Source organism: Mauremys mutica, chromosome 1 (assembly GCF_020497125.1).
Source record: "Mauremys mutica isolate MM-2020 ecotype Southern chromosome 1, ASM2049712v1, whole genome shotgun sequence".
In the NCBI taxonomy this organism is placed as follows: Eukaryota; Metazoa; Chordata; order Testudines; family Geoemydidae; genus Mauremys; species Mauremys mutica.
The window spans coordinates 4,594,132-4,618,336 of record NC_059072.1 but is presented as its reverse complement, the minus strand read 5'-3'; the positions used below and the strand labels follow the sequence as shown (position 1 = coordinate 4,618,336).

Genomic DNA, 24,205 nt, shown 5'->3' with positions numbered 1-24,205 from the left:
CTTGACTTTGCTTTATGTTAGCAAAGTCTTGACCATTACTTTAGTTTAGGCCTCAGGCCTCATACCAGGCCTCTGATACCAAGGTTTATATCTTAGGACCTCCTCTTACTACAAGCACCACACTGGTGACATCCGATGGCACAACCTTAACCTGCATCAAGGGAGATTTAGGTGACATATTAGGGAAACCTTGCTAACTGTAACAATAGTTGAGTATTGGAACAAGCTTCCAAGGGAGACCCTTACAGATTGTCCTCCTTTGGTACGGCTACACGGCAGAAAAGTTACCAACTCCAGACTGATGCCCTGGAGCACAGCGCTGCAGGAATATGATATGGAAATTGTCCATATTAAAGGCAAAGGAAATGTGGTGGCAGAGGCACTGTCTGGGCAAGAGGGTTCCAAGCTGACGCATGCAGATTAGCCAGTAACAGAGGGAGTGCAAGGGGTGAGGTGTGACCCAAGGCCTTCAGCAGACACAGAATTGCATGGCGTTTTACAGGGATACCCTGCAGCTGGATGTGTACAGGTTAAGTTTACAACAGGTGCTATGTGAGGGCTGTGCCCAGAGCCGAGAGCCCGCTGGTCATCATAATCATTGCAAAGTGTACGGACAGATAATGTTTAATGATCAGATCATTGTACAGATAATTATGTATCTGTACTGGAAATCATGTGCTTAAGGTCTAGGAGCTAAGTCAGGTCACACAAAGGGATGAAGTTGCTCCAGTCACGCAGGAGGGAAGAACAGGTGGCAGACAGATTTGATTGTCAAACTCTGCAACTGCAATAAAGATGCAAGAGAACTGTGTGAGAAATACATCAGTTTGGAGCTGCTGATAGGACACGGCCTTTCATGAAACCAGGGAAATCTAGTCTTGCTACTCTGCTTTCCTTCTTTATTCTTTATTTTGACAAGTTTCAACTCCCCTTTATTCCAAATTCAAATATATACTACCTCATACTACTGGTCTTCTAATTTAATTGCTCGTCCTTTCGTTATCTTTTCATATTGCCAAAGGCTTTGACATTGTTTGGCCAAAAGTGTCGTCCAGGTTTGGATACCTCCAGTGTTGGCGCACAACTCAGGAAACCTTGTAGCCTGTTATAAATAAATGTTGAGCGTGAACCGCTCCGGTTTGCTTCAGTGGGACTTTTGAGTACTCAGCACTTCAGAAAAATGGGCTTTTATATAAAATCAATGACTCCTTTGGAAAGAGGTTGGCTTAGCTCCATCCGGAAGTCAGATCATTGAACTATTGTTTTATTTAGCCCCGGTGCAATTCTCTTAGGTCTGAATTCTTGTTTGAAATGCTCTCCCTGGAATTCACAGGTCCAGATTTCCTAGGCCTTCCAATTTAAAGAAAAGAAAAGGTGTGTTTGCAACATACTTGTGAAAACATCTTTTGGTCATGTCATTTCAGCAAGGAGTGGAGATTGCTGCTGACCAGTTGATGAACACATCAGGGCAAAGAATGAGAAGAAGATTAATTTCATGGAGTTATATTGGTGCAATGAAATAAAAAATTCTCAATATGAGGCTGATCTATTTCTGCCTCATTCCCCTACAGCTCCACCATTGCAAAGTAAGTTCAAAGCTCATGTCAAGGAGCTGACTCAGTTGAATTTAACACCCCCTCCAGTAGGTTGCCTTAAAAGACAACTTTCCAGATGGATGCTTCATGCTACAAGTCACTGGACATTCCATTAGAGGAGAAGAGAAAAATGTCCTGGAAAAAGGAGAAATATTCAGAGACGGCTACTGACTCCATAATTATGTTTCCGCAGAGTCTCTGTTGGAGAGTTAATTCTTCAAAATGCTCTCAAATGACATGCCAGAGATACGTTGGTTTTTACATTTATCCTTAGCGCCGGGAGGAGCGGTGATGATGGAAATGGGGTTTTGTTTTCTCTGAGGGCTCCTGATAGGGTTGCCAACTATCCAGTCAACCAAATCCAAACACTGTTGTCTCACCTCTGCCCCTTCCCCAAGACTCCATCCCCCACTTCACTCCTTCTCTGCAGCCCAACCCCATTCAGTCCATCCCAGGGCCACCCGGGGGGGGGGGGCAAGTGGGGAATTTGCCCCAGGGCCCGAGCCCCGCAGGGGCCTATACAAGAGTTTTTCAGGGCCCCTGGAGCGGAGTCCTTCACTGACTCTGGAGGCCCCGGAAAATTCTCGTGCCGCCGAATTATAGCTGAAGTGGGGGGCCCCTGCCGCTGAATACCCCAGGCCCCCTGAATCCTCTGGGTGGCCCTACTCCATCCCCCCTCCCTCCATCACTTGCTTTCCCTTACTTTCACTCACTTTCACGGGGCTGAGCTTGGGAGTTGGGGTGCGGGAGCGAGTGCTGGCTCTGGGCTGCGGCCGAGGGGATTGGAGTGTGGGAAAGAACTAAACCTGGGGCATGGGGCCTGGGGTGCAGAAGGGATGCGGGGTACAAGCACTGGAAGGCTGTGTGTGTGCAGGAGGGTTCACCGGACTGTGTGTGTATGGGGGGGTTCCGTGCAGGAGAGGGTGTGTGGGCTGGAGCAGGAGTGCAGGGGGAACAAGGGGTGTGGGCTCAGACTGACATTACGTCAGGCAGTTCCCGGTAGGTGGTGCAGTGGGTTTTAAGGCAGGCTCCCTGCCTCCCCTGGCCCCGCACCACTTCCAGGAAGTAACCAGCATATCCCGGCAGCCCCTGGGGAAGGAATAGGGGTCTCTGCGTGCTGCCCCCACCTCCAGTGCTGACTCTGCTGCTCCCATAGGTGGGGGACTGCCTTAGATCTGAGTTAGATAGTGGCCTGGCTATGTGTCTGATCTCTTAGGTTAAGCAGAATCTTCTATGTGATGAAATAGGTTTTTAATAACCAGTCATCATAAAGTGTTGGGGTGGTGAAATAAGGGCTGGAGACTGCATTTTTGAATTCTTGTTAACCACTGTATTGAGACAGAAATTCACTTTTTTACTAGCTTGGGATCTAATGTCAGAATAACCACCAGCGTGAGGTGAGTCTGCCATATCCCTCAACAGTTTGTCCTGAATCTGGTATTCTCAGCTGTGAGCCACTGAGGCCAGGTGACACATACAAAAACCAGGGTCACTGTCGTTCAGTGACTCACCCAGATGCTCACCACGAACCATATGGTTAGTCTTCTTGATACCAAAGGAAACACTTATATTCTTGAAGTGAAAAATGGGTCTGTTTTTTCCAGGAAAAAACTCTTTGCTAAAATAGGTAATACAGGGAGGAACTGCACCCTGGTACTCAGGGCCTGCAGAAAGCTATCAGCCACTACAACTCTGGATTCCCCTATCACTCCAGATCTTTGAAAATTGTAAGTGGAGAAGTGCTCAGTGCTACCGGTTCCACAGGGAGGAATTTTGTGATTTTTAAGCAAGGAGGGAGGAACAAGGAGAACCAGGAGACCGATATTATGATGCAGCAGAGTTTTTAATGCAAATGAAATTGGCAGTACACAGTTACAGAAGTAATACTACAGAGCAGAAAGAATGTATTTCCAGTGTTTCAAGAAGGGCCATGACCGATCGCAGGCCTCAATGGGTGTATTTCAGACAAGATGTTCTGCTTGCATTGGTGCAGCTGCAGAGGTTGACAAACAAGTCCCCTTTACAACCATTTTAAGGCCCTTGTTTTAGCCCAGTGGTTGGGAAATGAGAACAAAACAAAATAAAAGCAGAAAATTAGGCAACTTCTCCCTAAATGTCGGCCTCAGAAAAGGTCAAAGTGAGGTGCTAAAGATACGTCTTGATGGAAAGGGTAGAACATGTCGGGCCTAATTCTCCTTGACATCAAGGTCTCTTTTTCCCTTCTAAAGGGACTTAACTAACAACAAATGTAACTGATATCTGTCTTAAGGCCCTTGTTTCCTTTACACAGCGGGGTCAGTATAAAGAGGCTGCGCCTAATTCAGATTGAGTCCACAGGTGAAAGCGAGAATCAGCACACGGGTGGGAAAGCCTTGGCAGAAAGAGTCATAAAGCGTAACATTAGAAAGGCAGCATGGCTGTCAGCCCAAGGTGCTGAGCACACACAGCTCCCACTGAGTTCAGCTGGAGCCCTGTTTGCCCAGTACTTCTGAAAGCCATGCCCAAAAGATCATGGGTGAATCTGTATCTGGCTGTTCATTTCCTGGTTCTTCCTTTTTCCACGGATGTTCCTGCTGGGTTTAGCATGACCCACAGTATCCACCGAGATACCTACGGCCATATCCCCCATATCCCCATAATCCTCCGTAACCACAGAAGCCTGGGTAACCACAGTATCCCCCATAACCACATAATCCCCCATAACCATAACCACCTGGGTAACCGCATTATCCCCCATAACCACATAATCCCCCATAACCATATCGGCCGCCGTAACCACCGTATCCACCTAAACCATACAATCCTCCGTAATGGCCTCCATAGCCGTGCAATCCCCCCCAACCGAATGAGCCTCCGTAACCGGGTCCGACCACAGGTGCTCCTACAGCTCCCACTGCACTGTGTTGAGGGAAATTGCTGAGAATGGGTCCTGGGAGGGTCACGACAACTGGTGAGGGTCTGATGATCACTTCAGAGTCTTGGCACTGCCTAACGCACGGCTCGTTGCAGGTACCAGTGACCGGACAGGGCCGGGCCACTCCGCATTCTGGATAGCACAGGCTGGAGCAAGTCATCTTTCTGGGATGGAGGTAAACCTGAAACACACAACAGGGACTAGAGTCAAAAGAAGGTACAAGTGCCGTGGAAGACAGGCTTCAAAGCTTGGTGACTATTGCAGCGAGGTCTGCACGGGCGGGCAAGAGAGAGGAGAAGTGGCCTTAGTCTCTATGTATGTGGCCATGTATTTGTTCCTATTTTCTCTTTTCTAGGCTTCTTCTCCACTCGCACTAAACTTCCCTCCAAACTGGTCCCTTTGAGCGCCTATCTAGAACATTATCTGAAAAACACCAACTAGAATAAGCATCACTCTTTCCATGATAGACACCTGCGATTCTGGGTCCATTGTAGACATTTCTCAAAGAGGACATGCCTGGGATTATGGTAATCACTTCCTTTCATTTCTGAATTTAACCTCTGCATGCAAATGCGTTGAGTCCAGTGTCAGAGTAGGGCTCATCGGGTTTCCAAAGCTTGGAAGTCATCAATAATTGCTGATGAATAAACAGAAAACTTTACTTTTCTCCAAAGAAATCACTAAGGACATGCTCCTTAGCTGGGGTAAAATGAGTTCAGGTCCACTGACTTCCATAAGGTGACATTAATTTATACCATCTGAGGAGAAGCAGTGGATTTTTCACTCAGAAGAACATACGAATTGCTAGATTAGAGCACACCGTTTCTCATCTTCATCCATTTTTGTGTCTCCAATAGTGAGGAGTAACAGCTGCTTCAGAAAGTAGGAGCGCACTGAACTGGCCCTTTCTCTATTAACCCAGGGAAATGTATTCCTAATTCAGATAAATGAAATATGGGTAAGTGACTTTCTGAGGTTACTGAAAAGATTTAAATGCCCTAATTCTTTTTCCAGGTAATAGGAAATATGTTTCCCATGAATCCACCAGTGCCTGCAACTCAATAAATATACAAGATAATTATGGAAGAACCCCTGATCCCTCATATAAAAACACATGAATAAAAGCAAGATTCAGTCTTCAATGAAAATAGCCCCTACTGTCACATCTCTAGAGTTCGTAAGCAATTGAGTGTAATTGGACTTACCAACTCACCGAGGAGATGAAGTCCGGAGAAATGATTAGAAGAGCCCTGAGTTGTGAGCACTTTTATACAGTTCCTAGGACTGCCTGGACGATCTGCGATGCTGTTTGTGATGGAGGTCCTAATTAGTTGCCAAACAAACTTGATTGCCTTGCTATGTCCTCCTTTGGCTGGAGCTGTTTTCCTCAGGGGCTTTGATCATTGGGCCAATCTTAGCGTCAGAGGGTGTGACGTGCACGTTGCACTCTTCATCTTTCTTTCATCTTAATATTGTATGGGCCAACTGCATTCCTTGTGTCATTTTACTGACTTTTTTGTGGTTGCAGTGAGAATGAATGTGAAGGTGATTCTGAGCGGCATCAATAGCACAACTGGCACTGATGGAAGGAATCCAGTTTGGGCCTTTCAATTCATACTGGTCGTGGCCAGGTGCATTGGGTCCTTCATTGTAAACCTGCTAGGAAGGAGGGAGCCATTTTTTCTGCATTCTCACCATCTCCATCCTCACTGGGTCAGATCCAATTCCTTTTGAAGACAATCGGAATCATTCCATTTTCTCCAGCATGTTTCCTGTCAGGACCTTATATTTGATATTCACCTGTTGGCAGGGGTATAGTAAAATGCACTATGAACAATTTTAGTCCCACTAAACTTACAAACTGGATCTTAGCCGGGACCTAAGTGGAACATGGGCCTTTGTGATGGCCGTCAGCCTAGGGGTGAAACTTACCCTACGGTGGAGTAAAACTGTACTTAATATTGGACCTCCACGTGTGTCACTAATGAGGTCACAAAGGGCTGCCTAGAACAGATTTGCTCACGGGTCAAAGTAGGGATGATGACGAGTTGAAAGGATTCAATCCTCTTTTGTAGATAAGGCTTAAGTTAAGTCTTGGAATCTCTACTCCATCAGAAAACATCTCTCCATCCATGAGCAGGCAAGAATCTGAAATTTTCCGATGGAATTCAAGCTTGTTCCTGTGCAGTGTAGGAATACAAATCTCAATATAGGATTCAAATGGAAAAATTTTTGGGACCATACAATGTGTCTGCTCAAGTGTAAATATGCAACCACTGAGGCTAAACCTTCAAACAAAGAGAATTAATGTCCATGGCAAGACTTTAGGTGGTTGATTGTTGTTCACTCTTACATGAGAAGATGTTTCACCACTAAGATCCTCCAAAAAAAAATTAAAAAAATAAAGAAAAAACCCAGAATGAGCCTCTCTAAGAGTTACTCTCAGGTGAGTGATTTATTTGGAAGCCATGAAATGTAATGTATTAGATGGGTAGACATGTTAGATGATGCTACTGAAGAAGTGGGGGTTCAGTTTTGACTCTGTCAGTCGCTCCCTGTCTGACCTTCACTGAAACTTGCCATGGTAAACAGGTATAATTGTAATATGTAGGGTGGATCATCTGAAGTGTCCTCTGATCTTAGCATTTCAAAGCACTTTACAAACACACATCATGTTTTATATGGTCAAAGAGGTGTATTATTATAATAGTAGTAACTTTTTAATGGGATTAAATGTTCCAATAATGCAGATGAGATTCTCTTTAAAATTGCATGTCAAGGTCTCAGCTGTCACTCCAGTGCTCACTTCATGAGTCCGAGCCTCTGAAATTGGGGCTCTTTGATTTTCATTCAATGAAACTTTGCATTTCCCATTTATATATATTTTAAAGTTGAAGGGTAGATGCTGAACCAGCGTAAAGGAGGAGAGTTCCATCAACTTGAGATTGAAGGAAGGCACCTTACCCACCCTGGATTAGAGAAAACCTTTCTGCACGTCCATCCTCAGCTGCTCATATCTAATAGACAGTGAAATCAATGGAAACCATCAGCCATTGCATCTCCATGGATGGCCAGCCAAGATAACTGGGTCTTGTGAGAGAATTCAGCTAATAAAGAAAAGGAAGACACACAAGAATGAGTTAAAGGGGAACTTCTTCAATGGTCAGTTTGCTGTGGGATTAATTGCAAGTCTGATCAGCCTAGAGCATTCTGGAAGCTCCTTCTCTGATTAAGATTTTCAGCCAGAATTAGAATAATTTCAAAGTGCAAAATTGACCCTCGCCAGGATTTCTTCTAACCTGAACAGGATAAAATGCCTCTCCATAATTGTAGGGCACAGAATATCATTGAAGTGTATGGAACTGGACTGAGGTACATTATCTGAGGATCCTTTACAGAGCAATGTTTGTTAATCAAAGGGAAATGCAAAGCTTTTTTGAAGGAAAAACCAAACAGCCCCGAATAAGGAATGAGGTTGTGTTTCGGTCAGGGACAGGCATTTCTTTGGCCTATTAGCAACAAAGAATCCTGTGGCACCTTATAGACTAACAGACGTTTTGCAGCATGAGCTTTCGTGGGTGAAAAAATCTCATGCTGCAAAACGTCTGTTAGTCTATAAGGTGCCACAGGATTCTTTGTTGCTTTTACAGATCCAGACTAACACGGCTACCCCTCTGATACTTTGGCCTATTAGTGTTTCCTATCCCCACCCCCTCCAGGCAGGCTGCTTGATCTTATCTCGGGAGAGGAGTTAGAGACGGGACCGTCCTTCAATGTACACTCGTGTATTAAACTCCCACCCTACCCAGCAACACTTTACATCTATCTCTTCCCCCAGCCATCTGCTTGTGGGTAGACGTAACACACAGCCTGTCTTTGTTGACACATATTGGTAAGAATATAAAAAAATATCAAAATTCAATGAGCAAAAAAGACCCAAAATTCTCTCTCAGGCAAATAGACAGGCCTGAATACAACATTATCATCACTATCACACTGACACTGCTGAAGAGCTCTTACCAAGGGCAGTGAGATGTGCCACCTTGGTGTTTGCATTGGTGCCTCCAGCACTGATCAGCACCATGCACTGTGTAGCTTCCTCAGGGCCTCTGGACAGTGCCTCTGGATATACGTGGGGCCAGTGTGCATGGCACCAGAGGCAGCTCTTGTCAGTGGAGGTGGCTGCGGCATTTCGTCATTGGGTGTGTGACTTTGCACTCCTTATGTTTTATTGAAATATGCTTATGAGTGTGAATATAATGTAACTGGGAATATGCTTTATGAAAAAGGTCTCTTGTAAGGTATCCTAAGAAAAGATTATAATCCTACGGACGATAGTCCTCCTCTTTGTATGCATGTATCATTCTTGTATGTGAAGCTAGAAATAGGAAGTAGAACTCTGAGGTCCTATTGTAATTATGCAAATTGTGGGCCATTAATGATGGTTTAGAATCTTGATGACTTCCAGTGACTAGGACAATTGGTTGTAAATGGTTTATTTACCTGCAAACCTTCCTGTCTATTTGTGGGCCAACCCAGGAAGAATGGAGACTGGGGTCTTACAGTGACAGGTGACCATGTCACATGCTACTGGAATCCGTCTTAATCCTTGTACTTTTCCATTGATGAGGCAGGGATGGGGACAAGCACAGACAAAAGATTCTCGCCCTGTGCCAAAGCTATAGAAGGGGGTGGAGCAGGACAAAAGGGCTGCCAATCTTGAGAAACCCCTTGCTTACCACCTGAGATGTCTGCTGGATCTAAAAAAGACGGTACCGGAGAAAGGACTGGGTCCAGACTAGGAAGGAGTCTAGTCTGTGAAAGAAGCTTATTGGATGATCTTTGAGGGTTAGATACTACCTGTAATCAGTTTCTTAATGTATTAGGCTTCGACTTGTATATTCTGCTTTGTGACTTACTTTATTCTGGCAGATATTACTTGAAGCCACTTAAATCCTACTTGGGAAACTTAATAAAATCACTTTTGTTTATTAAGAAAGCCAGAGTAAGTGCAAACAGCTGTGCATGTCTCTCTATCAGTGTTATAGAGAGCGGACAGTTTACGAATTTACCCTGTGTAAGCTTAATACAGAGTAAATTGAATTTTTGCGGGGGGTGGATCCCATTGGCAACTGCGTGTCTGGAGGCTGGAGACAGATAATCTGCTGAGCTGTTTTCAGTTAAGTCTGTAGCTTTGGGGATATAGACCACACGCTGGATCTGGGCTGCATCACGCTAGTGTCTCTGGCTCAACAAGACAGGGTTCTGGAAGTCCCAGGCTGACAGGGAAAATGGTATCAAAGGTAATTTCAGCACATCAGGTGACAATCCCAAGGAGGTCTCTGTGACCAAACCCATCACAGGGTGTTCTCCTGCTCATCTGCCCTGCTTGCATGTGGCTGGGGAACGGGGAGCCCGAGACTCTGCAGGTGATCGGATGGTTACTGGGGCAGGCTCTCCCTGAAGACCTGGGGGAGGCAGGGACAGAGAGATGGTTTTCTCAGAGCAGCCATCAGCAGACTCTGATTAAAGAGAGAGAAAAGGAGAAAGGTAAAGACAAGTGCAAAGTATTTCACTTAGGAAAAATAACCAATGCATATGAGATGCTGTCTGGAGAGACTCATGGTCCTCAGGGTAGACTGTCAAAAAGCAGGGCCGAGATCCTAGCTGGTGCTATGCTCTATATTTATAAGTATCAAGTGTGAAACTTCCAAAGTACTATAATAGTTTGACAATGGAGTCACAGACGGTCCCCTTACACACTCCAGTCTCTCTTGCCTCGCCGGCAAGCTGGACTGTGTGCTAAATGGTGGTGACTTCCTGCAAAAATCAAGAAAATAGTCACATTGTATCTAGTTCCACACTCACCCAGGTCGATTTGCATCCAAGATCTCACATGAAAAACACTGCTAGTCAATTCGACAGTAAACTAACTAAAGTTACTAGCTAAGAGAAAGGAATGAGAGTTATTGAGATGTGAAAGCATATAAAAATATATGTACAGGATAGTCACAGTCTAGAATTCCTAAAGGCAGCAGAGATTTGGGAAACTGGCAGTTTTTGGGCGACCCAGAGGAACTCTTCTTCTCATTCCATTATTCTGCCTGTGAGAATCCCACCAGTCCAGAGATGAAGAATTTTCCCTTGTGTCCATACTTATAGTTTCTTCTCACATAAAGAAGCTCAGAGAGTCACAACCGATGTGGACTCCTTCTCTGATGGCAGAGGGAGAAGGATGAATTTAAGGTCTTTGATCAGCACACACAGTGACCGCTTGCCTTCAAATGCACAAAAATTTCCACCTTCCCATTAAATTTCTTCATTTGCATTACACAAGGCTTCTTTCTCATTGGATGGGTGAGTTTGTCAGTTCTCAGCTGACACTTGGTTTACCAACATCACAGCACAACTACAAAATGGGGAATAACTGGTTAGGTGGTAGGATAGCTGAAAAGGATCTTGGGTTCCCTAAAGCTTAGGCTGAGTTCACTGGAGTCTCAGTTAAAGTCTCCGTTCACTAAATCTACACAGTCTGCTGAGTCAAAAGCAACATCTTCCTTCCAATTGTTTTCAGGAATCTTCCCTTGAAATCCAGGCAGACTGATTAACCAACCACCCCATTAAGTATATAGATTTAAAAAAAACCCAACTCTGTTGCAAGTAAATGCAAAACTGAGAACAGCAAAACATAAAGGACTCTTTCCCACGATCACATTTACAGAAAAGTTGGTGACTCACACTTGTTGAGACAATTTAATTAAAGGAGTTTGGCTAAAATCAAAAATTCAAAGTGTACAATTAAAATAAAATAAATTACATTTCCCTCCCAGTTTCCCCTGTAATTTACATTCCCCAGGCTTCCCTGTTGGAGGGTTGTAACAATATCACTGACCTGCTGCAAAATGCTTCCGACTTCGGGCAAACAGCCTGTTTCCTGCTCCTGGGCCCAGCTTCTCCCTGCTGCACAGAGCACAGGGCCTGGCGCAAAGCAGCTGCCCTGACTGCTGCCCTCATGGAGTCTGAGCCCAGCACCAGGGAACCTATTGGAGCAGCCCCTAAACGACCACCCCCAATTCCAGAAGCTTCTGGCTGGGGAGTGCGAAATCTGCCTAGCAACAATGACCCAGACACAACTCACTCCTATCCACCCTGCCCCACCAGAGAGCTCTTAAAGAGACAGCTCCCTGTTAGGGACGTGGGTTAATCTGCAGCAAGGGAGGTTTAGGTTAGATCAGGGGTCACCAACTGGTCAATGGTGATCGACTGCTCTATCCTAGAGAATCTCCCAGTCAATTGTGATCTCTAGTGGCGCAGCAGGGCTGCCTCTAAGTCAGGCTCCTTGCCTACCCTGGCCCCACACTGCTCCCAGAAGTGGCCAGGGAGGCCCCAGAGGTGTGGGGGGCAGGGTGCCTTAGCCTTACTGTGATGCCGACCGGGAGCAGCCCAAGGCAAGAGCCGCTCGGCGGGACGCCACATCCCAAGGCCCAGCGCTGAGACCCCTCCTGGAGCCAGCACCCTGTGAACCATCCTTCATCCCAACACCCCACCCCAGGCTGGAGACCTCTCCTGCACCCAAACTCCCTCCAAGAGCTTGCACCCCTCATCCCCTCCTGCACCCCAACCCTCTGCCCCAGGCTCAGGCCACACAGGGAATCCCTCACGCCCAGACCAGAGCCCACAACCCTCCCAATCCCCGACCCCCTCCCCAGCCTGGTGAAAGTGAGTGAGGGTGGGGCAGAGCGGGCGAGGGAGTGATGCAGGGATGGAGTGAGCAGGACAGGGCTTTGCGGAAAGAACAGGGCCTCAGGGAAGGGATCCTGCATAGCCCTTTAATTCAAAAAGTGATCTTGGGTGTTGTTGTCAGAGTGCTACCGGTGCGGTGCTCTGCTTTCTCCAATGTTGATATCACTCACCTGCGTGCGTGTGTTCCCTCTGTGTTCTGCCCTAGCTCTGCGCAGATAGCTGACCCAGAAGACCCGATGAGAACCCCCAATAACCACAGAGTCTAGTAAGGTACGAAGGCACGTCGGCCAGGTTTATTGTCGAAAAAAGCACAGTCTCCAGCTCCCTGGCAAACGTAGTCCAAGGCGCTGCTAAGATACAGCTAGCCAGTACATATGTACTCCCTGACATTGGACTCAGCTCAGTCAGTGGCGGGACTTTCCACTGCCCCCTCGGCTGGCCAAAGACACCGCCCCGGGATGCATTCTTATACACAGATACAAACAAGTTACACATCACACCTGACGTATGAGGTACAACCCCTTTACGCAGGAAGGTTCAAACCGCTCTACGTATTTAGGTGCCGCCTCTTACCTTGTACATGTTGGCACGATCAAAACAACTCTATCCATCATTTTACCCTTTTGCCCCTGTCATTGGGATGGGTCGGCCTGTCCTTTTATTATCTATGGAATGTTCCAGTATAGTGTATTGTGGTGCTGTGTTTATACTTCGGTATGCTAGGTGAATATATGTTTATGCAACATCAGCCCTTTTCTTGCCAGCTTCTGTGAACCGAGCCGGCCTTCAGCTCACAGCCTTACTTTGCTTTTTAGCTAAGTCTTGTCCATTACTTTAGTTTAGGCCTCAGGCCTCATACTGGGCCTTTATCAGGGCCTGCACTTACTACATTCCCCCGCTTTTTGTCTTTTTATGGGGAGGATGTTTACCCATCGTCCCCGAAAAGCATCATGTACAGACTAAAGATAACCCAGTGGGCTAAACACTGTTATGTGGTTACCTTATCTTACCATCCATACACTCATGCCCCATCTGTCATTTTAGTCTGCACATTCCCTCGTACGACTATTAGACAGACTTTATTATCCAATTATTTTAGTCCCTTTATGTTGGGCCTGGGAATGTTAGGCCCGGGACCATGGATACATGGGGTGTCAGTAGCCTCTTTGGTGTTTTATTGAGGGCCTTGTGAGAATATACAACTGTAAATGTAAATATAAATGTAAAATATGGGATATACATATTATGTATATAGATATGAATATGTATATTATGTAATGTAATATATACTAATCATTACCTCTCTCTATATAGGTATATAGCTTATAGATGATTGTTATTAATTTGTTAATTGTGTTTATACTTCTTATTCCATGACATGATTGTTTGGGTGTACCACAGCAGTGTTGATTGCCATTTCCATTCCCTTGTTCACTCTACCTTGCAACTTGGCTTTCTTTGTTTGACGGGACATATAGCAACACATTCCTATTAAAACCACAACAGTTAGGGCCTGAATTCCCATTAAAAATACGCTTAGAGTGCGAAGTGCGGACTACTGGATGCAAAGTCACATCCTCAGGGATTGCCCATCAGGGTGTTTTGAAATACTGGGATAGGGATTATTATAGTGTGTCCACAGTGCTATGGATATGAGAAATAAAACAGAAATTTGGAGTAGTGACACTACCACTGAGGCCTTTATATATAAATATATTGTAATTAGTTACTACACAGTACTGTCCATTCATGTTATAGGTTATCCTTAAGGCTGGTTGTCACCCTCTGGTCGGCTTTACTGGACAGGAAACAGAAGTGATCCATTGGTTGATGTAGATCCAGTTGTTTCTTATGGATGCTGTCTTCCAGATAACCTACTGAACAGACAGTAACCAATTTATCAAATATTGCTGTGTCAGGATTTAATATTGGTACCCAGACACCGAACAAGATTGTTTTGAATAACATGTGCCTCAGTTAGGATGCAGTGTCACTGACCCAAATTATGACTGGTACTAACAGGAAATTTGTTTACCCAATTTGTAGTTACTATGTAACTTAGTTTCTTTACCAATTTGTTTTTTCCTTGTCTTCATGTTGTTTGCTGCTATTCGTTTGTTGATTTTTACCTGTGTGTTGGTTAAACAATTTAGCAAGGTTATACATCGTGTACATATTGTACATCAATCATACAATACAGCAATAATACAGCAGTACAATAATAGAGTAGTACAACAATAATACAGTTGTTTTTACACAGTAACAAAGTAGAAATTAAATGACAGTTTTCCTGGTCCAGCTAGTGGTTTTTAGCTGATTGTTAAATTAATTGTCCATATATGGTAGATAGAGGTGTATTTGACCAGTCTCTTATTTATAAAACACTTCATTTTTCTTTTCTTGATGCTTGGGGGGTTCTTCACTGTATACAGATATGAACTGGTGTCTTCAGGGTGTGATATTTTCTGGCATATTTGGTCTGTGGGATGCAACTCAAACAACTTTTGTTAGTTAACACAGTAAAGTTTTTTGTTTGTTTGTTTGTTTTCAATAACCCAAACTTAATACACGGTTTTAACTTAGTTTCTTTACAATGTAATAAGAACAATGTAATAGGGACCGAGCCTTTTATAACACAAGCTATACTTTTGCAATTGTTGTATAGACATTCATTTTTATTTGGGGTGCATTACTAATATTTAATACTAAATGTAATGCTTAACAGCAAAAATAAATGCTCACAATCTTCCATAAGAAGGTATATTGCTTTCCCTTGCTGAACACTTTGTTTCAGCAAAAGAGTTAATAACATAATTTTAACAAGCTTTTTAGAGTTAATTTGCTTGTGATACCAACTTCATTTTTAACTGTTTAGAAGCACAAACCTTAACAACCGTTGCTTCCCATTAACATAACATAACAAAAGAAAAGCATATAAAACTAAACCAACTATAAAATTACACCAAAATAATTTTTAAATACAGATACATGCAAATACTTTGAGGGTATTTGAGGGTATACTTTTATGATGCTTTGTTATGTTTGGGAGCCAAAGGTGGAAACCTGTTGAAAATGTGAAAACCTGTTGAAATTGTTTGGTTAGCTTAATGCATAAATTGTTATTTTAAAACATTTTGGTTATGACATTCTTATAATATTATCTTTACCTTAATGTTGAGGTTTCCCCTTACATTTTTTCTTTGAATAACAATTTAAAAAAAAACTAAAAAAAAAAAACTGTAATTGATGAGAGAATTATTTTTGTTTGCAATTGCATTATTTGTTGAGGCAGAAATATATGTACATATATTTGTAACTGAAACCTTTTTGAACTTTGCACAAAAATTGGTGCTAATAATACTATGATTACACCCCAACCATGATTTTAAAATAGTGTGGTACCATATCTTATATATATTTTTAAAAGGGTATAAAATTGACTTTTGTTGCAACAAAATAAAAATAATTTAAAAAAAAATAGTCACGTGACACACACAACATAGACACAAGACACACACATGACATACAAGTCAAACTTACAATTAAAACCAAATGGCGCCAGAATTCTATTCATAACTATACAAAATAACACAACCAAAAATAAAAAGTAAAAAGTTATTACCTTATTTAAAACTTGTAGCATAAATTTGATAAAAATATATTAATATTTGCCAAATGTATTGTATTAATTTGGTAACAGGGAATTTTGCATTACTTTATATTTAACATTATTTTAAAACTCTGCTATATGGAAGTAAGAAAAGCCCATGTTTCAAATATTAGTTAGTGGTTAGGATTAGAAGCAGAGAGTGCATTTCTGTTGCTTGGCAACCATATCTTCAAGAAAGTTAGGAATAATTCCAGCTGTTGTATCCCTGAAGGGTTAAAATAATTAATTTACTGGATTTAAAGTTTTTACCTTGTTTTCTTTTTGTTTCTTGTTTTGTTCTGTTTTCAGTTGCTTTATTTTTTGAAGGCTTCTGTAAAAACTATAACTTTTAACTTTTAAAACAAAAAGAGAGAGACGAAGTGAGGAGAGGCAGGGGGTGGGGGGAAAGGGGGAGTTAAGAGCAACCTAGGAAGGTAGCGAGACCTGAGCCAAGAGAGATTAACTCCATCGAGGTATTTGAAAGTACAGGCAGCAGCAGCATGTTTAGCAAATTGAGAAATCATATAAAGGACAAAACTTAACTGGTATGTAAAAATATTTGAGAAAGAAGGTTCCATTTTCAGATATGAGCGCGAGTGTGGTTCCATGGGTCAAAGCAATTGGGAACCTGCACAGTTGGGAATTGCGCCCCTGGTTTTTATCCTGGCTCTGAGAGGAGATTGGGGGTAGTTACCTGCTCTTGTAAAACCTGAATTTGTTACCCCAGTGTCTGTTGCTTTTGTGTGCAAGCCAAATGGATAGTGGGAGTGCCCTTTTTTGCTGCAGTTAACTGTTTTGGGGCAACTTTAATTCTAGGTGTCAACCTGCTTAATTTCAGTTTTTTATTTTGAAATTCTTTTTTATTCACTCCCCTGCGATCGAGTCGCAGCTCCTGTCTCCTAATGTGCTCTGTGAACTGTTCCATTTTTTCCTTCATTTGATTTACCAATTCAGTGAGAGTGCTGTGTGCTCCTCTCTCCTTCTGTGCACTTACTTGTCCCGTTCTGACAGGCACCAGTCTAGGTTCCAGTTTAAGTTTAACTGGAACCTGGTTTTTATCATAAGGTGATGGTTGCAATGCAGTGGACCCTGTTTCATCTTTTAATTTTACTAGGGCCACCTTTTTCCACTTCTGTCCCCATTCTTCAGGCACAGCGTAGCTACCTGAAGCCTGCTGTTTACCACCAATATTTATAACAGGGGACGGCACATGTATTTTTTGTAGGTTCCTTACAGCTGTTTCCAGTGTTTCACTCTGTTCCTGTACTGGTTGTCTCTGGGCTGCTTGCCACCCTGCAAATCGGGTGGGAGCATTCCAGGGCTGTGTAGCTTCTTTTGATTCTTTTAACTCTTTCTTTGTTACTGTTACTTGCTTGGCCAGCATGCCAGCATGCTGTTTAAGCCATCTCACTGCCATAGACATGAGTTGCAAAAGTTTTGCTTTTTTACTTTTATTACTATTTCTTAGAGCCTCGGTTTGTACCATCGCTCTACATATGCCAGTCCATGTTTCCCCACTCTCCTTTTTAAATTCATATGGCCCCCCCTTACTGGCAATCCAGCGGGTCCAGGAGTTATCAAACTCCATGGGGATCAAAAGGGAGGGGATCAGGGGGTTCCCTAGCTCGAGGTTTTCTGCCATGTTAGATTGCAATTCTTACAGTGGACAGGTCGCTTACTCACCAGATCAGCGGTCGGGGTCACCAGTGTTGTCAGAGTGCTACCGGTGCGGTGCTCTGCTTTCTCCAATGTTGATATCACTCACCTGCGTGCGTGTGTTCCCTCTGTGTGCTGCCCCAGCTCTGCGCAGATAGCTGACCCAGCAGACCCGATGAGAACCCCCAATAACCACAGAGTCTAATAAGGTACGAAGGCACATCGGCCAGGTTTATTGTCGAAAAAAAGCACAGTCTCCAGCTCCCTGGCAAACGTAGTCCAAGGTGCTGCTAAGATACAGCTAGCCAGTACATATGTACTCCCTGACATTGGACTCAGCTCAGTTAGTGGCGGAACTTTCCACTGCCCCCTCGGCTGGCCAAAGACACCGCCCCGGGATGCATTCTTATACACAGATACAAACAAGTTACACATCACACCTGACGTATGAGGTACAACCCCTTTACGCAGCAAGGTTCAACCGCTCTACGTATTTAGGTGCCGCCTCTTACCTTGTACATGTTGGCTCGATCAAAACAACTCTATCCATCATTTTACCCTTTTGCCCCTGTCATTGGGATGGGTCGGCCTGTCCTTTGATTATCTATGGAATGTTCCAGTATAGTGTATTCTGGTGCTGTGTTTATACTTCGGTACGCTAGGTGAATATATGTTTATGCAACATCAGCCCTTTTCTTGCCAGCTTCTGTGAACCGAGCCGGCCTTCAGCTCACAGCCTTACTTTGCTTTTTAGCTAAGTCTTGTCCATTACTTTAGTTTAGGCCTCAGGCCTCATACTGGGCTTTTATCAGGGCCTTTACTTACTACAGGTGTAAAAAGGTTGGAGACCACTGGGTTAGCTATCAGGAAAAACATAACACTAGGGGTAATTAAGCTCTGGAATAGCCTAACCAGTGACTATAGCTTGTCAGACTGTGGTGCAAATTCCATGAAAAGCGCCAGTGTCGAGAAGCCCTTAGATTTGATGGAGGCTCTGGGGAGGGCAGTACTGAGGAAAAAGGACAGCCTGGAGGAGAGTATGTCACTCATTTTAAGGAGAATTTACAGGTAATGAGGAATTGAGAGAGACAGAGCCTTGAAAAAGGTCAGGGAATCAGCACGTTTCATACGATTGGCGAACTGGAGAAAGGTGGTTTGACACTGCCGATTTGGTGTTAGTGCCGACCCCAGTGAGGGGAAACAAAAGGCAGGATTATAGGAAGGACCTTTTGAGGTGACTGAAGGGGTGAAGGTCGTCACATCTGATGTAAGGAAGCCCAGCGGCAGAGGAACGGTGCAAACTGTGCATATCAATAAAATAAAACTTACTCTCAAAGGGAGATGGCAGTAAATTTGATTTGTTGAAACATTCTGTGTCCGTTTAAATAGATTTGGTCAGGGAGAGCAGGGCAGACAATCCCCTGGAAAGCCGTGAGTTCAGGGTGGGTTTAGATCCACCTCCAAAGCAGGAAACGCCGGCCCTTTTGAAGCACCACAAACAGGGATTTTCCTCGCCAGGTTTAACTGCCAAGATTGCAGACTCCAGGCAAACCTCAGGGCCCCGCCCTGCTCCTAGCAGAGCATCCCCGGCTGAAGGGGAAATGCAGAAACAAGTTCCGGAGGAGGTGCAAAGCCTGCGTGAAACGGGGGTAATCACTGAGTCAGAAAGCCCCTGGGTGTCTCCTATTGTAACGGTACCTGAACAGGACAAAGCCGTGAGAGTGTGACAGACCCAGGGCACAGTCTAGACTAGTGAGTAGCTGTGTCACCCGGGCTCTAACCTGGGGTGCCCTGCACCCTGCTTTGCTTCTGTAGCCTCCAGTCCTGCGCTGCTCCCCAACAGGCTCCAGCACGTCAGTCGCTTCCAGCTTGGTGTGCGTGTGATCTGCAGCCAGGCACAGCTCAGCTCCTACCAGCCTTGTTCATACTGCAGGGTGACGCCAGCACAGACCCAGTCTTATATTTCCCCCCAGAAATGGATGTCCTGTACTGCTCAGCCCTCTCCCGGACAATACAACCTGTAGTAAGATGAGGCCCAGAATCATGAACCCCTGGTATGAGTGATCTGGTATCAGAGGCCTGAGCCTGAGCCAAAGGAATTGTCAAGAGTTTGCTAACAAAAAGCAAAGTTCAGCTGTGAGCCTAGGGTGACCAGATGTCCTGATTTTATAGGGACAGTCCTGATTTTTGGGTCTTTTTCTTATATAGGGTCCTCTTACCCCCCACCCCCATCCTGATTTTTCCCCTTTGCTGTCTGGTCACCCTCTGTGAGCCACAGGCAGGCCCTGCTCACAAAAGTTGGCAAGAAGGCTGCTAATTGGACATATACACATATCTAAAGGGTATCAAGCGCTAATAGGATAAACATGGGCCAGGATGGCACCAGCACCGTCCCCTACGAACGCATTCCTCAGAGATAATAAGGAACAGGGTGACCCATACTAAAAGACAGGATCAAAAGGGTAATATGATGGAATGAGTTGTTTGTTCCAACCAACATGTACCAGCAGAGAGGCAGCACCCCAACCCGGAGAGAGGTTGTACCTCCATACGTCAGGAGTGATGTGTAACTTGGTTGTACCTGTGTGTAAGAATGCATCCCTGAGTGGATATCTTTGTCTCGCCGAGGGGACAGTGGAGAGTCCTGCCACTGACTGAGCCGGTCCCTTGGCATGCGGCACATATTTGTAGTATGTCCAGTAGAGTCTGCTGGGAAGTATCATGTGCTTCATTTGTTAATAAACCTGGCTGGGTGCCTTCATACCTTATCAGAGTCTGTGATCATTGGGGGTTTCTCAGAGCCTGCTGTGCCAGTGATCTGCAGAGCCCAGGCAGCACACAGAGGGAACACACACACACGAAACCAACTGTTATCAACATTGGACAAGAGCAAAGCACTGTTGTCAGAGCTGTACCGGTGTGGTGCTCTGCTCTCTCCAATGTTGATATCACTCAGCTGCGTGCGTGTGTTCCCTCTGTGTGCTGCCCCAGCTCTTCGAAGATAGCTGACCCAGCAGACCCGATAAGAACCCCCAATAACCACAAAGTCTAGTAAGGTACGAAGGCACGTCGGCCAGGTTTATTGTCGAAAAAAGTACAGCCTCCAGCTCCCCGGCAAACGTAGTGCAAGGTGCTGCTACAATACAGCTAGCCAGTACATATGTACTCCCTGACAATGGACTCAGCTCAGTCAGTGGCGGGATTTCCACTGCCCCTAGGCTGGACAAAAGGCACCTCCCAAGGAATGCATTCTTATACACAGATACAAACAAGTTACACATCACACCTGACGTATTGAAGTGCAATCTTTCTACGTAGCAGGTTACAACCTTTCTAAGTATTAAGGCACCGCCTTCTACCTTGTACATGTTGGTTCGAACAAAACAACTCTATCCATCATTTTACCCTTTTGCCCCTGTCATTGGGATGGGCCAGCCTGTTCTCCTATTATCTATGGAATGTTTCAGTATAGTGTGTTCTAGTGCTGTGTTTATGCTAGGTGAATATATGTTTATGCAGCATCAGCCCTTTTTTGTGCCAGCTTCTGTGAGCAGGGCCTACCTCTGGCTCACACCTTGACTTTGCTTTATGTTAGCAAAGTCTTGACCATTACTTTAGTTTAGGCCTCAGGCCTCATACCAGGCCTCTGATACCAAGGTTTATATCTTAGGACCTCCTCTTACTACAAGCACCACACTGGTGACATCCGATGGCACAACCTTAACCTGCATCAAGGGAGATTTAGGTGACATATTAGGGAAACCTTGCTAACTGTAACAATAGTTGAGTATTGGAACAAGCTTCCAAGGGAGACCCTTACAGATTGTCCTCCTTTGGTACGGCTACACGGCAGAAAAGTTACCAACTCCAGACTGATGCCCTGGAGCACAGCGCTGCAGGAATATGATATGGAAATTGTCCATATTAAAGGCAAAGGAAATGTGGTGGCAGAGGCACTGTCTGGGCAAGAGGGTTCCAAGCTGACGCATGCAGATTAGCCAGTAACAGAGGGAGTGCAAGGGGTGAGGTGTGACCCAAGGCCTTCAGCAGACACAGAATTGCATGGCGTTTTACAGGGATACCCTGCAGCTGGATGTGTACAGGTTAAGTTTACAACAGGTGCTATGTGAGGGCTGTGCCCAGAGCCGAGAGCCCGCTGGTCATCATAATCATTGCAAAGTGTACGGACAGATAATGTTTAATGATCAGATCATTGTACAGATAATTATGTATCTGTACTGGAAATCATGTGCTTAAGGTCTAGGAGCTAAGTCAGGTCACACAAAGGGATGAAGTTGCTCCAGTCACGCAGGAGGGAAGAACAGGTGGCAGACAGATTTGATTGTCAAACTCTGCAACTGCAATAAAGATGCAAGAGAACTGTGTGAGAAATACATCAGTTTGGAGCTGCTGATAGGACACGGCCTTTCATGAAACCAGGGAAATCTAGTCTTGCTACTCTGCTTTCCTTCTTTATTCTTTATTTTGACAAGTTTCAACTCCCCTTTATTCCAAATTCAAATATATACTACCTCATACTACTGGTCTTCTAATTTAATTGCTCGTCCTTTCGTTATCTTTTCATATTGCCAAAGGCTTTGACATTGTTTGGCCAAAAGTGTCGTCCAGGTTTGGATACCTCCAGTGTTGGCGCACAACTCAGGAAACCTTGTAGCCTGTTATAAATAAATGTTGAGCGTGAACCGCTCCGGTTTGCTTCAGTGGGACTTTTGAGTACTCAGCACTTCAGAAAAATGGGCTTTTATATAAAATCAATGACTCCTTTGGAAAGAGGTTGGCTTAGCTCCATCCGGAAGTCAGATCATTGAACTATTGTTTTATTTAGCCCCGGTGCAATTCTCTTAGGTCTGAATTCTTGTTTGAAATGCTCTCCCTGGAATTCACAGGTCCAGATTTCCTAGGCCTTCCAATTTAAAGAAAAGAAAAGGTGTGTTTGCAACATACTTGTGAAAACATCTTTTGGTCATGTCATTTCAGCAAGGAGTGGAGATTGCTGCTGACCAGTTGATGAACACATCAGGGCAAAGAATGAGAAGAAGATTAATTTCATGGAGTTATATTGGTGCAATGAAATAAAAAATTCTCAATATGAGGCTGATCTATTTCTGCCTCATTCCCCTACAGCTCCACCATTGCAAAGTAAGTTCAAAGCTCATGTCAAGGAGCTGACTCAGTTGAATTTAACCCCCTCCAGTAGGTTGCCTTAAAAGACAACTTTCCAGATGGATGCTTCATGCTACAAGTCACTGGACATTCCATTAGAGGAGAAGAGAAAAATGTCCTGGAAAAAGGAGAAATATTCAGAGACGGCTACTGACTCCATAATTATGTTTCCGCAGAGTCTCTGTTGGAGAGTTAATTCTTCAAAATGCTCTCAAATGACATGCCAGAGATACGTTGGTTTTTACATTTATCCTTAGCGCCGGGAGGAGCGGTGATGATGGAAATGGGGTTTTGTTTTCTCTGAGGGCTCCTGATAGGGTTGCCAACTATCCAGTCAACCAAATCCAAACACTGTTGTCTCACCTCTGCCCCTTCCCCAAGACTCCATCCCCCACTTCACTCCTTCTCTGCAGCCCAACCCCATTCAGTCCATCCCAGGGCCACCCGGGGGGGGGGGCAAGTGGGGAATTTGCCCCAGGGCCCGAGCCCCGCAGGGGCCTATACAAGAGTTTTTCAGGGCCCCTGGAGCGGAGTCCTTCACTGACTCTGGAGGCCCCGGAAAATTCTCGTGCCGCCGAATTATAGCTGAAGTGGGGGGCCCCTGCCGCTGAATACCCCAGGCCCCCTGAATCCTCTGGGTGGCCCTACTCCATCCCCCCTCCCTCCATCACTTGCTTTCCCTTACTTTCACTCACTTTCACGGGGCTGAGCTTGGGAGTTGGGGTGCGGGAGCGAGTGCTGGCTCTGGGCTGCGGCCGAGGGGATTGGAGTGTGGGAAAGAACTAAACCTGGGGCATGGGGCCTGGGGTGCAGAAGGGATGCGGGGTACAAGCACTGGAAGGCTGTGTGTGTGCAGGAGGGTTCACCGGACTGTGTGTGTATGGGGGGGTTCCGTGCAGGAGAGGGTGTGTGGGCTGGAGCAGGAGTGCAGGGGGAACAAGGGGTGTGGGCTCAGACTGACATTACGTCAGGCAGTTCCCGGTAGGTGGTGCAGTGGGTTTTAAGGCAGGCTCCCTGCCTCCCCTGGCCCCGCACCACTTCCAGGAAGTAACCAGCATATCCCGGCAGCCCCTGGGGAAGGAATAGGGGTCTCTGCGTGCTGCCCCCACCTCCAGTGCTGACTCTGCTGCTCCCATAGGTGGGGGACTGCCTTAGATCTGAGTTAGATAGTGGCCTGGCTATGTGTCTGATCTCTTAGGTTAAGCAGAATCTTCTATGTGATGAAATAGGTTTTTAATAACCAGTCATCATAAAGTGTTGGGGTGGTGAAATAAGGGCTGGAGACTGCATTTTTGAATTCTTGTTAACCACTGTATTGAGACAGAAATTCCACTTTTTTACTAGCTTGGGATCTAATGTCAGAATAACCACCAGCGTGAGGTGAGTCTGCCATATCCCTCAACAGTTTGTCCTGAATCTGGTATTCTCAGCTGTGAGCCACTGAGGCCAGGTGACACATACAAA

General features: G+C 45.0%; 1 pseudogene; it reads right to left on the bottom strand.

Annotated features, from left to right (window-relative positions):
* Positions 1-3,718: 3,718 nt before the first annotated feature.
* Positions 3,719-11,513, bottom strand: LOC123349070 (annotated as a pseudogene).
* Between the last annotated feature and the right edge of the window lie 12,692 nt (positions 11,514-24,205).